Source organism: Gavialis gangeticus, unplaced genomic scaffold (genome assembly GCF_001723915.1).
Source record: "Gavialis gangeticus isolate Ggan-Ray unplaced genomic scaffold, GavGan_comp1, whole genome shotgun sequence".
NCBI classification, from domain to species: Eukaryota; Metazoa; Chordata; order Crocodylia; family Gavialidae; genus Gavialis; species Gavialis gangeticus.
The window spans coordinates 6954497-6968522 of NW_017729002.1; positions in this window are offsets into that span (position 1 = coordinate 6954497).

A 14026-nucleotide genomic window follows, 5' to 3' on the forward strand; every position below is an offset into this window, starting at 1 on the left:
TCTCCACCAAATTGAATCAGGGACTGAAGCTTCATGTAGCCCTAATACACACACACACACACACACACACACACACACACACTAAACATCAGTTTCCATTTCTGACATTGAAATAGGAATGGCTTTGATAAAGGAATCTTAATTGACACTGACCTCTAATCAAAAATTAACACTAACCTCCAATCTTTCTGTGTATTGGTTTCCTGCTATCACATGTTTCTACCAACCCAGTAGTTTCTTATTGTTTTTAGCAAACCCAGAAGATAGGAACATGAACCCAACTGGGTATGTAAATATACTAAAACAGTATGAATCTATATAGGTCTTAACTCTAGCTACTCTTAAGTATTAAGTACTCTTAAGATTTTACTTAAGATAAAACAGAGGGCCCTGGATTTTGTCCGGATGATGCTTACACATGTATCTGTAGATCACACATGACTGATGTGTTCACAACATGCTTTGGTACTATCCTATTGTAATAGCCCCAAGCCAACAACGCACTGGGATATATTTGTATGTGAGCAATTTCATTAACAGAGAAACTGTATGTATGTCTGAAGTTACACACATACTTCATAGAAATAATAAAGTGTTATCTCTGGACTCCAACCTTTTGGTCTGCTGGGCCACAGAGAGTGGCCAGTAGATCATGCATCTGCAGGCTCCTGCTCCTCCATGCTTCTATTCCAGAGGAAAAAAACTCAGCTTCAGTGATTGAGAAATGTACCCTGATTTTGGAGGAAAAGGTGTATGTGTTATGCTCTCGGCTTCGAAAAAATAAATTTCCATCTTGTCAACCATATTCTGCTGATGAATTCTAAATATTGTCTCAGTGCTTGACTTTGCAGTTTATAATCATCATCATAATATACCTTAAACAGCTGTGAGGAGTTGACAAAGGCTAGGATAACTTTTAGAATGAAATGATATATCAGGTTACACCTACTCTACCTGTGGCTACCTGTGAAATGGAAATGAATCTGCCTTTAGAATCAAATCCATCTGTGCAGATCTGTGATATGTATGCTGCTACAGACATTAGTGACAAGGGAGTGCTAATCATTCAGGAGTAAGAGTGCTATTTATCATATTTACTTCTTAGTAGTCACATCTGTATGGGAAATCCATCATGCTTATGTGGATATACTTTATCCATATATAACCATTATGTATATTCACTGGGGATATCTGAAATGAACAACATGAAACTATAATCCCATAAAAAGACATTTGTTGATTATTATTTTCTGTTGATGATGATTTATACTTGTATAGGGGTTGCTTTTATTTAAGAGGTGTTAAGAGTCACTTAATTTTATCCTACAGATCATTGGGGGCAATCTTTTTGGCAGGCATGCCACAAATGTTGGGCCCAGATATCAAAACAGTCACACGTGTGCTCCAGTGCACTTGTGCTCTTGGATCCCCCGACCACAGCGGAGCAGAGTGAAGCAGTGCAGCCCCCCAGATCAGCAGACAGGGTAAACCAGGAGAGTGAGGGGGAGGGGCGAGGAACTGAGCCAGCTGTAGGGAATCGGGAATGGATTTTTTCCTCCTCCCCTCCCATCCCTATTTAGTCATGCCAGGTGGGAGCCATGCAATCAGGCTGGGCAAACAGGCATGCTCTTCAGGGGTGTGCTGGAGTTTGCAAAGGAGTTCGTTCAGGAGGGAGAGCAGGACGGGCCTGAACCCTATGTGTCAGAGGCTTTGGACAGTCTTCAGAGTCTTCAGGTGAGTACACGTGAGGGAGTCTTTAATGGGGGTGGTGACTCAGAGTGCAGCCAGGGACCCTGCCCCAATGCTGCCTCCCACCTGGGACTCCTCTGAGGCCTCCACCCAGATGGAGCCTTTGGGTGGGTCAGCAGCATCTGGGCCCCCTGTCTGCAGGGGTCGCTTAGCGGGTCCTTGAGGGCCTGGGGGTAGTGGGAAGGCCAGGAGTCCCCTAGCCTGTCCTACATGTGCCCTGATCAAGGCCCTGGAGGGGCAGGTGAGGGAACTCCAGGCAGAGGTGAGCAAGCTGCAAGGGATCAGGGCCTCAGAGGACGTGATTGATGGTTACTTTCATTCTCTGCAGGATAAGACATCTGATGGAGAAGCAGTGAAGGAATGCCCCAAAGAAGATTCAGGTGAATGGAGGATGGTCACCTCCACGGTCAGGCCTCTTGCTGCAGAGACGGCTTCCCCAGTGGAGTTGGAGGACAAATATGAGGGCCTGGCTGCACTGGAACAGTGTGTGGTGGAGGAAAGTGCACTGGAGGGGCGCACAACCATCACTGAGTGAGCTGAGGGCCAGCCAGGAAACCGGAAGAAGAGATGCCTCATCATCATGGTGGGAGACTCCCTGTTGAGGGGAATGGAGGGAACCATCTGTTGCCCAGATCCCATGGTGTGAGAGGTTTGCTGCCTGGCCACAGCCCAGATCAGGGACATCACAGCGAGGATTCCTGACCTCATCTAGGCCTCCAATTGCTATCTTGTGGTCCTCATCCATGTGGCCAAATGATGTAGCAAGGAGTAGTCCAGACCCTATCATGAGTGACTACAGGGCACTGGGGGCCAGGCTTAGGAAGACAGGGGTGCAGGTGGTCTTCTCGTTGATCTTCCTAGTCAGCGGTCACAGTAGGCATCACATCACTTGTGTAAGAGGTTCCGCAGCTCCAGAGCTAGTGCCATCATGCAGGTTTTGTCTTCCTGGATCACGATCCACACTTCCATGCAAGGGACTTCCTAGGACATGATGGTCTTCATCTCTCCACTAAAGGTAAGGGTCTCTTCTCTTACAGGTTGGCTGATCTCCTACATCAGGCTTTAAACTAGGTTCACTGAGGGATGGGGATCCAAGAGATGGAAAAAAATCTAAGACCTACATTCTATGACACCTGCAACAGACCATCCCATGTAAGTACTAAGGGCCCCATTGGGCATCAGAATAGGAGGACACCAAAGGTGCCATTTGGAGGCTTCAAGTGCCTCTTTACTAATGCTAGGAGCATGGGAAACAAACAGGAAGAACTTACACCCCTCCTTGCAAACAATAACTTTAATTTAGTGGGGCTGACAGAAACCTGGTGGGACCCTACCCATGACTGGGCAGTACATATGGAGGGTTATAGGTTGTACAGATGGGACAGAGAAGTGAAGCGGCAGGGGGAGGGTGTTCTTTATATTAAGAAGCACTATACATCTACCCTAATCAAAATGGAAACCAAGGAGGAAGAGAAAGTTGAGGTATTGTGGGTTAGGATACATGGATGTTTGGGGGAAAGAGACTTGGTGGTGGGGGACTGCTACAGACCACCACATCAAGAGGAGGCACTAAACTTGAAATTCTCAAGACAGCTCTCAGAGGTCGTATGGTCTAGGAACGTGGTTGTCATGGGGGACCTAAACTACCCTGACATCTGCTGGCAGGGGCAGTCAGCCAAATCCAACCATTCACATAGGTTCTTAACCTGCATGCTGGACCTTCACCTAATGCAGGAGGTATACGGTGCCACTATGGGGGATGCCTTACTGTACTTGGTGTTGGCCACAGGAAGTAACCTCATAGGGGAGCTGCAGATGGTCCCCCCTTGGGGACAGTGACCACCAATTAACAGAATTTACCATACAACGTAGGGTGGGTAAGATAACTAGTAGAGCAGAAGTGCTTAACTTCAGGAAGGCTAACTTCAGGGTGCTCAGGAGTTTAGTCAATGGCACACTGCAAGACAGGAGTGTTGGAGAGATGGGAGTCCAGGAAGGATACTAGCTCCTAAAGGAAACGATCCTTTGGGCACAGAGGGAGACTATCCCCTTGTGAGGGAAAGGGGGCAGAGGGGCCAAAAAACCTCCTTGGATAAACAGAGAAATCTGAGGAAGCCTAAGGGCAGAAATGAGGCATATAGGCAGTGGAAGCAGGGGGAAGCTACCAAGGAGGAGTATACCTAATTAGCCCATACTTGCAGGGATTCAGTTAGAAGGGCCAAAGCAACCATGGAGCTGAGACTGGCAATGGAAATTAAAGACAACAAGAAGTCATTTTTAGGTATGTAGGGAGTAAAAAAAAAAGGTGCAGAGCAGCATAAGACCCCTAATGAACAAACAGGAGCAGTTAGTGACAGGCAGAGGGCAAAGATGAGCTCTTCAATGAGTCTTTTGCTTCAGTGCTCCTGAGTAAGGGTCAAGACAATTCCCAAAATGGGTTCTTAGATGGGCATCAGAGGGACACTAGTCCACCAACCGTTGATCCTCCTAGTCATGGCTGACTAGGTGCAGAGTCACTTGGATGGACTGAATATGTTTGAGTCAGAAGGCTTTGATGAGCTGCATCTGAGGGTACTGAAGGAATTGGCCAGTGTCATAGCAGAACCATTGTCATGGCTGTTTGAGCACTTGTGGTGCTCGGGTCAGGTCCCAGAGGACTGCAAAAGTGCCAACGTGATCCCTATTTTTAAGAAGGGGAGGAAGGAGGATCCAAGTAATTATAGGCCAGTTAGTTTCACCTCTATCCTTGGAAAAGTCTTTGAAAAAATTATTAAGGATCATATTTGCAGGAGTCCAGTGGGAAAAATAATGCAGCAGGGCACTCAGCATGGGTTCATAGGAGGTAGAATATGCCTGACTAATCTTGTCCCTTTTTATGACCAGGTCACAAAACGCTTAGACGCAGGAGTAGAAGTGCATGTCGTTTAATTGGATTTTAGGATGGCCTTTGATACAGTAGTTCACCCCATACTCAAATAAATTAAGAGGCTGTGACTTAGATGATTACACAGTCTGGTGGGTGGTAAACTGCCTTGGAGGTCACACTCAGAGAGTGGTGGTGGATGGGTCAGTATTGACCTAGAAGGATGTGGGCAGTGGGGTCCCACATGGCTCAGTCCTTGGACCTGTACTCTTCAATGTCTTCATCAGCAACTTGGATGTGGACGTGAGATGTATGCTGTCCAAGTTTGTGGATGATACTAAATTGTGGGGTGAAGTGAACACAGCAGAAGGTAGGGAATGATTGCAGGCGGACCTGAACAGGTTGGAAGAGTGGGCTGAACACAATATACACTTACTGGCTGGGGAATGACTCTCTTAGCAGTACAGAAGCAGAAAGGGATCTCAGAGTCATAGTGGACTTCAAGATGAACATGAGTCGTCAGTGTGATGAAATCATCAGTAAAGCTAACCACGCTTTATCATGCATTAGCAGATGCATGACAAATAGACACAAGGAGGTGATACTTCCCCTCTATGCAGCATTGGTCAGACTGCAGCTGGAGTACTGTGTTCAGTTTTGGATGCCATACTTTTAAAAGGATGTGGATAACCTAGAGATGATCCAGAGAAGGGCCACTCATATGGTTAAGGGTTTGCAGGCCAAGCCCTATGAGGAGAGACTAAAGGACCTGGACCTCTTCAGCCTCTACAAGAGAAGGCTGAGAGGTGATCTTGTGGCTGCCTACAAATTCATTTGTGGAGGCAGCAAGGAATTGGAGATGACCTGTTCCCCATAATGCCTCCCAGGGTAACAAGGAACAGTGGGTACAAACTGACAGGGAGCAGATTTAGGCTGGACAACAGGAAGAACTTCTTCATGGTGAGGGTGGCCAGAATCTGGAATGGGCTTCCAAGGGAGAAGGTGGTCTCCCCTACCTTGAGGGTCTTTAAGAGAAGGCAGGATAGGCATCTGGCTGGGGTCATCTGACCACAGCACTCTTTCCTGCCCAGGGCAGGGGGTCAAACTTGATGATCTGTTGAGATCCCTTCTGACCCTAGTATCTATGCATCTATGTATGTAAATTAGTTCTACACCCTCCCTGAGTGCCACTCTGATCTCCTTCCCCTGCCCAGTATACATCTCTGCTTTCTGCTGTCTGCCCAATCTGTTCTTCTGCTTTCTGTGCTGCCTGTCCTCACCCCCTTTCACCACTTGCCACAGAGGCTACTCATGCCACCTGTGGTACCTGTGCCACAAGTTGGCTTCTCTTGCTACAGATAATTCAAAGCTATCATTGCCTGGGTGGGGAAATGGCAGCAAGTCTGGGTTGTCCCTTTTGAACTCAGTCTAGGCCTTTCTGTCTTGCAGACCTGATCCAGAGAAACCCAGCTCCAGCTTTCTGAACTGTGAAAATAGAATTAAGGAAAGGGAGAGAAAGGTGACAATAGGCAACATGAAAAATGGTAAAATGCATACCAGTGCTTGAGTGGAAGTGATAGGCTAGCATTCATCTCTGCCAGGCTCAGGCTTGATACAGACGCTGCCCAGAGTTGAATTTCAGCCTCAGCCTCTGTGAAAAATGATTGGATTCTCAATAGTACAGAGCAGAGGTTGGCAACTGAATAACCCACTGGATGGATCCAGCTTGTAGTTCCATTGGATCCAGCTGTGGCCTTAGCAGCATTTGGGGGTGGAGGGTTTTGCCCATGCTGCGCCAGACTGTATTGCACCACAGTCGAGCAGCAGGGATCTTCCGCCGTGGTGTGCTGTGTGATGGAGAAAAGTGGCTGTGGTGAGAAGCAGTAAAAATTGCTGGATCCTAGCACCAGACCTCCTTGGGCTTGAGCTGGGACATTCTGGCCCACTTCCAAAAAATATTGCACCACTGTTAGGGAGAGGAAGAAGTGCAAAGGGGCCTCTCCATTTCCTTTTGAAATCAATGGGAAACTGCTCAGTAGTTTTGGTGAGAGTTGATTTGGGCCCAGATGTGGAAGAAGGAGTAAACGAGAGTGAAGGGGTCAGTAAGGACAATTTAATAGTCAATAGAGATAAAAAAATGAAAGCAGAGACAAGGAACTGAAAAGTATAACCCAATGTATGAAACTACAGTTTGCTTTCCCCTGGATAGATCTGGTAGGCAAGTGATGAGGTCATTAACCACAAAACTGAATTTGAAACCAATTGACATTTCAACGGAGATAGGACTGCAGCTGGCAGAACAGTGGGACAATGTATTTACAACTTGCAAATATTCTGATATATTCTGAATTGCCTTTTGATCCAACTGTGCTTATGTCCCTTGATGTTGGCTTTTCTCTGAGAATTTATCTGACAGTTCTTTTTCCTAGCATGAGTATTGTGGAACATCTACTTTTTTCATGAAGAACTGCATTTACACATCAAGGAGGGCATTAATCCATTTGCAAATATAATATTTATAGTATTTGTCGTTCATGCCAAAAGTATTCACCTCCATTTATAACGTTTCAGCCATCTGTTCTGGGAGAAATAATACCATATCATTTTGGCCAATCACTCACCTAAATTATGAATAATGAAGTCCTAAATAAAACTTGCAAACCGTATGCTTCCATCTGTTTGCACAAAGTGTTAATTGAAACCATAAGTAAACTAAATATATTTGTGTGAATCAAAATCTGTTTAGGGATAATTTACAAACAGAGAAAAGGGATTCCAAATAAATTGCTCACTATAAAAAATATTTGCTCATAGTTAATACAACAACCCTAATTTACCATCATGGAATAGATGAATACCATTAACTAATTCCAAAACAGAGTTTCCAAACTGTGTGGGGAAAATAATTTTGGTCATAGAGCCTGATTCTCCACGTTCTGCAAGTAGTAGTTAGTCCCACCAGTGTGAGATTTACCTTTGCATATTACAGTGTTTATTACCATGGTATACTACTGTGCTAGTAGAATTCTCCAGGGAGTCGACAGCACCTTTCCTTCGAGTGAAGGCTCTAGCTTAGTGAGCCTGGGGCTATTTTGTAATGTCTATTAGACACCCCCAAGGGGTCTACAAGTCCCAGAAAGATTTGTCTAGGGTATTCGTACTTGAAATAGAATGAATACATACTTACACTTTTCTTGCTATGAGGCAGTATTTTCAGTTTGCTTCTTTGCTACTTTGCTTGTTAAGTTGCTTGTTTTACTCGAAGAGGTTTGCAAACTTTATTGATCAACCTGTATCTTTTCCTGATGCGGTGACATCCTTCATTTCAATTTCTGTATTTTTTTGCTGAATCAGGTCCACAGTTCAGGGCTTGAGGGTTCAAGTACTCTACTGCTTGAGCTCTGCACTTTGATGATCCTCCTGTGCATGCTGCTGATTCAGCTGGCTACTATGTTAGCTGAGGGATTTTTTGTCTTTTGGTTATATTCCTATTTAACTGCTGATTGGGATGCACGACAGAAACTGAATTAAGTCACTCGTTCTCACTGCTACATGTTAAGAGTTAAAAAAAATCCTATCAATTTCTTATGTCTACCACCTGTAAAGCTCTGTAAGCAAAGTAGATAGTACAGCAAACTGAGGAACAAGGACCAGTGTCCTTTCTTGACCTTGATTCAGATTTTCAATGCTTAATTTAAGAAAACTTTGATCATGAGTTAAAATTTGGCTGCATCCTAGCAAATGGCCATTCACTGAAAACTTAAGAAGCAATCTATAATAAGGACATAAATGATAAGCAAAATCCCAGACTTAAACGAAACCTCTGTTTTCTGCAGCCGCATGCTACTCTTAAAAACTAGACCGCCAACTTCGAAGAAATCTAACAGTAGATTATGAAACTGGATGTATTTTACCTAAGAATACTTAAAGCTGGCGGGGGGAAATAGCTTACAAGTGATAACAAGCACAAATGGTAAATAATGCCAGGCACCCTGGTAGGATGAACGAATCTTACTGTAAAGGCAATGTACACTGGAGGATTGCAACTCAACTCAGGCACTGAAGTACTGCATTTTCCTATCGCTGTTTCCTCCAACAAGTGAAATAGAGAATCTAATCCATGTGGCTGATCTTGCAGATATCCGATATACAAAAAACACAGATTTCACTGATTTAAGTGAACGAAAGTTCTTCTCGTGGTATAGTGATTGAATTGGTATCAAATACAGGTCCCATAAGCTAAATGTAACAAGAACAAAAGTCAGAAAATTTACTGTCACTTCTGATGCAGTCACTTAGTTTTTATTCAATACCTGTTACGCAAGCTGCCAGATATCACTTGAAGCCACTGAAATAAATTGAAGTTTGCTTAGTAAAACATCAGGATTCAGCCCAGGGTCCTCTGTACATACATCTCAAAAAGAAAGGAACCAGTCAAGTGTGTAAAGAGCAACTTCCAGCTGGACGTTGTGGCTAGGGAGCCCCTTTGCTTCATCTTCTGCAGTTTAGCAGCTCCCCACTGACCACAAAAGCCCTGGCAATGCATCTGCTCCAGTAACACATAGAATGCACATATAAAAATCCAACAATCAAACAGCAGAATTCCAAAAGCTGAATAAATCTGGTCACCATCTGACACAGGTCTGACTTGATCATAGCAGGAGAAAGTCCCAGTGACATTTAAAATCTGCCTCGTACCATTGTTTCCTGAGCAGTTTGAGGAACGCAACAAAAACGCCTTGAGAAATGCTCACTTATATGCCTTGTTATACTAAAATCCCCGTTCATTTCAATATGAAGGTCCATGTGATTTGCTCAAACTTCTCTGGTTAAACATAGAAGTTGATTACTGATCTTTAAATGTACTAATTATTAAGTCTAACTGGTATTTCATGTGCATTTCTGTTCCTCTGACAAAAGCTTTATCTGACTTCCCTTACATAACACATTACTCCTAATTAGTGGTCTCCCATTGATACAGTTGCTGTTTTCCATAATTTATTTGCTGTCTCATAAGAGTGGAACTTTAGAAAAAAAATTATATATTAGGATATTATGTTCCCTGTGTAGCACCAAGAGGCAATTGTTGTCTTAGCAAAACAAATACATCTCATTTTCAAGGTTCATGTACAGCAAATGGTATGCACCTCTGTATCTGGGCTAAGCAAGCCTGCAAATGGGCAGCTACCACTGAAATTACAAAACTCCCTTTGATTTCAGCTTGGGTGTTTCACAGCAATGTGATCACATACTGCAATTAACAGGCCACAATTACTTAGGAAAAAAAGATTACTGTATTTGTTAAAGCCTTTATCAGCATGTACTTTGTGTCTAGGCTTAAAAATACAGATTACTTTAGAGGGTTGAACTTAGTCAGATACAGTCTTTAGAGAATGCATAGGTCAGTGATAGGAGGTTGAAAATTGTCAGCTGTATTCATTACACTTTTTCTCTGAGTGTAAAATTTTACATATGATGCATGTATCCTGAGAATGAGACTATTGCAGAGCTATTTCTTTCTGAGATGACAGATCCCTGAATATGGATCTGATTCAAATCCCATGGAAATCTTGGGAAAACCTTTCACTGATTTCAATCAGCTATGGCTCAAGCACTAAATATTCACAATCACAATTCAAAAACTCAGTGTTCTGCTATTAGAATTTGTACTTACCTAGTAGGAAACCAAGCAGTGTTTTTTTTACGACAGAAGCATGCAACGCAAGCAGAGTTGCTTTATTCATCCGAAAGTAGAATATTATCCTCCTATATTTACAAGTGATTGATTTTCTTCATAATTCAGAACTTGTTTTGTTTTCTGACTTTTTTAAAACTCCAGAAATAGAACTGAGCAATATTTAATCTAGAAGTGCATGCTTGGGTCAGCATTTTCAAGTGAACACATGTCACGTTCACAAAATTTAATTTGAACTTGAAATGATCCCATTTTTATTCTAAAATCTAAATTAAAAACATTTTTCCTCCATAGGCTCATGAGGTTTCAAAGAGACACTTCTGCATTTTCTGTAGCCTGGGTATTAGAACAGACCTAGGCAAAATGATATATTCCTGATATAAAACTAAGTAGACTCTTGAATATACTGAGAGGTTTTCAGTCACAATTCAGTGAGCTTTATATCAGTAGCTACATATAAGCTAATGGTGTCAAAATAGCTGTAGAACTCTGACATTTTCCAGTATTAAGATCTAGAGGACTCTTCAGCCCACTACTTTCTAAAACCTTTAGACTCTGCTGTGATTTAAAAAAAAAAAAATCAGACAGCCATAGCCCAAAATGGTATGAAAAGTAAGAGTGAGAGTAAAACTGCAAAATTATAAAGTACTCCAAGAACTACCATAGACTCTAGCAATTATGGACAAGGCTTTCATAAGTGACTAGAAATTTGGGGCTTACCCTACCAGAGACATCCTCATGGGGTCTAATCTTTAGAGAAAGCACTATTTAGGTGCAGACAGAAGTGACAGTTTTTGCCTGATCTGACCCCTGAAAGTGCTCTACCAGCTGTAACCAAACACAAGTGCATGGCTGCATAGCACTTTAAAAGAGCCCAATCCTGCTGCACGAGGGTTCAGATGAAGATGCTCAAAACAGAGCAGTTTTAGTAACTTCTGTCTGTGCCACCTCCCAGTCCTGGTGTTGTTTTCAGAATAGGAGTGGGGAAAGGGAGTGTAGGGAGTTTGGTCTGGGTTTTTTCAGCTAGCATGGGCGTGTGCAGCAGGTGGATTAGAGATCCCTGAGGTGGGGGGTTCCAAGTCACCCACCCCATCCTCCAATGCTGGCTAGGGAACCCCTAGAACAAGCTCCCTCTGCTCCCTTTCCCCCCTCCCATTCTGAAAACAGTATCAGGGCTGGGAAAGAGGAGGGGCATTACTCGGGGAAACCAGCTGCAGATTTATAGCCAGGAGCTGGATTCTCCAACCCCCAGGATCCAACAGTGAACTTCTGTTGGGTTTGGGGGATTGTTGTAACTCATGGTGCTTTATGCAAAGTGCCATGAGTTACAGTGAGGAGCTACACTTCTGTCTATGCTGTTTGATAATCAGGGCCCTTTCATGCATCTCAAGTCAGGCTCTCCAAAACTGAGCCACTCAAAAAATATCCAGTGTCTGGAAAACTGTGGCTGATTCAGTTAAACTCAAGATAGACATTTTCTTTAGAAGATAAATGCAAAGATAACAAGCATAAAAAGAATATTGTATGTACTTTATAGCATTATAAAACACCTAGAAATAAATTGTACAGTGTAGCACAGTTGCTTTCCACATTTAGTGGAATCTGCCATAAGTCAAGCATGATTAGGTATGGGGGTAACACTGGCAGAACCAGCTTAGAGACTGAGTTCTTTTCCTGTAAATAACAAAATGATACATCTGAAGAAAAGGAAACATGATTTTAGGTACACCCAATGTGCCTAAATCATGGTACACTGCTTTCCACCCCAGTGTTTTCAACCCATTTGGGAAGTTAGCAAACCATGAATATAAGAGCAACCTAAAGGCTGCTCTAATTTATGCTAGGGAATCTGCCTTCCACAGAGCTGCTTCCCCCAAATTGTGCTGTCTGCAGTTCTACCTGGCAGCTGACACTCAGTCACCTTGAATACTGAAAAAATGGCACCTTGAACCAAGGGTTTTCCCTCTCCCTCTCTGCTTCTTGTTCCCCCTTGTTCAGTCTGTTTAATGCTGTTGTGGATTATAGAGCATGCAGGATAAGAAAGAGCAGCTCAAACAGCATCAGCATTATTATTTCATTTGTAACCAGTTTTTTAAGTGACTTCTTATAGCAATCTAGTCTGAAGCTAAACAATTCTGCCATCATCAGGTTCACTATGGCAATGCAAAATAAAGGACAGATTATCAAATAAACTTGCAATTCAGAGAGCAGAAGAACCAGCTGCTTACAATGGCTGCAGTAGTTACTGGCTACTACCACTGTACCAAAGAAATACTGCACAGATTTGTAACCATCACTTAAGTGTTCCTGTGAGAAATTGGAGGTGTGTTTTATTTTGTTTTTTGTATTGAGTGCCTTAAATTTTTAAATCAAAACTGGGGTAGGGATGGTGGGGGAGAGTCTGAAAGCAAAGGCTATATATGAAAGAAAAGGCTATATATTGTGTTTCATGAACTGACACCTCATCTGTACCCAGGGAGATAAAGGTAAGCATTAGAGCAAAGCCAGTTCTATGAAGTTGGAGCTGGACCTGGCAGATAATTTTAAATATTTACAGAAGAGTTCTGCACATCAACTACAATTTCAGTCTACAAACCTGACAAAATAGGAATTCAAAGTCTAGCTGACTGATCAAGGTCACTGTACACACATTGCATTATGACTGGGAGAAAGCAATGGAGTTAAGATAAAATAAAAACTGACCCAAAACTACACATTACTTGCACTGAATCCAAAACTGAACCTCTGAAATTCTGCCTTTCCTTTACACTTCTGGAATACCCTCTGTATTGTTTCTAGTTCAGGCTGGGTATGGAATTAACATTCAGTAGGTATTTCCAATTGAGCCCAAGCCAAAGGGTGCCATCTTCCTCACTAGTTACTATAAAATCCAAGTACCTCACAACCTTCAGTGTTTCAAAGAAAACCTATTATTCCATTTCACAATAGTAGGCTAAGTACTGATAGGTGAAGGTTCCACAGGAAGTCTGATGTCTACATGGTATGATGCAGTGAAGATCCTGAGTTAGCTTTAAACAAGGTAGACTTGGGCTCTGTTTCTAATATCCATTTAAAGCAGTGTGCAGTGTAGATGTTAGATGTAGATGTAGATGTAGACTTGAATGTAGGTCTCCCAAAGTCCAGGCTAGCACACCAAGTACAGGACTGTCCTCTGTTTACTGGAAAGATGGTAACTTGCTTGCATACACATCTATGAATATTCTAGACCACTGGCTGGAAATCTATGGCCCCCAGGCCTGATCCAATCCATGAAGAAACTAGATCTAGCCTGTGGCAGCTCAGGGAATCATAAAACATTAGGGTTGGAAGGGAACTTAGGAGGTCATCTAGTCCAATCTCCTGCTCAGAGCAGGATCATCCCCAACTAGATTATTCCTGCCAGGGCTTTGTTGAACTGGGCTTTAACAATCTCCAAGGATGGAGATACCACCATCTCTCCAGGTAACCAGTTCCAGTGCTTCACCACCCTCCCAGTGAGAAAGTTTTCCCTAATACCCAACCTAAACTTCACTTGCCGCAACTCGAGACTATTGCTCCTTGTTCTGTTATCTGCCACCACTGACAACAGTCTAGCTCCATCCTCTTTGGAACCACCCTTCAGGTAGTTAAAGGTTGCTATCAAATTCCCCCTCAGTCTCATTTCTGCAAACTAAATAAGCCCAGTTCCTTCAGCTTTTCCTCAGAAATCATGTGCCCCA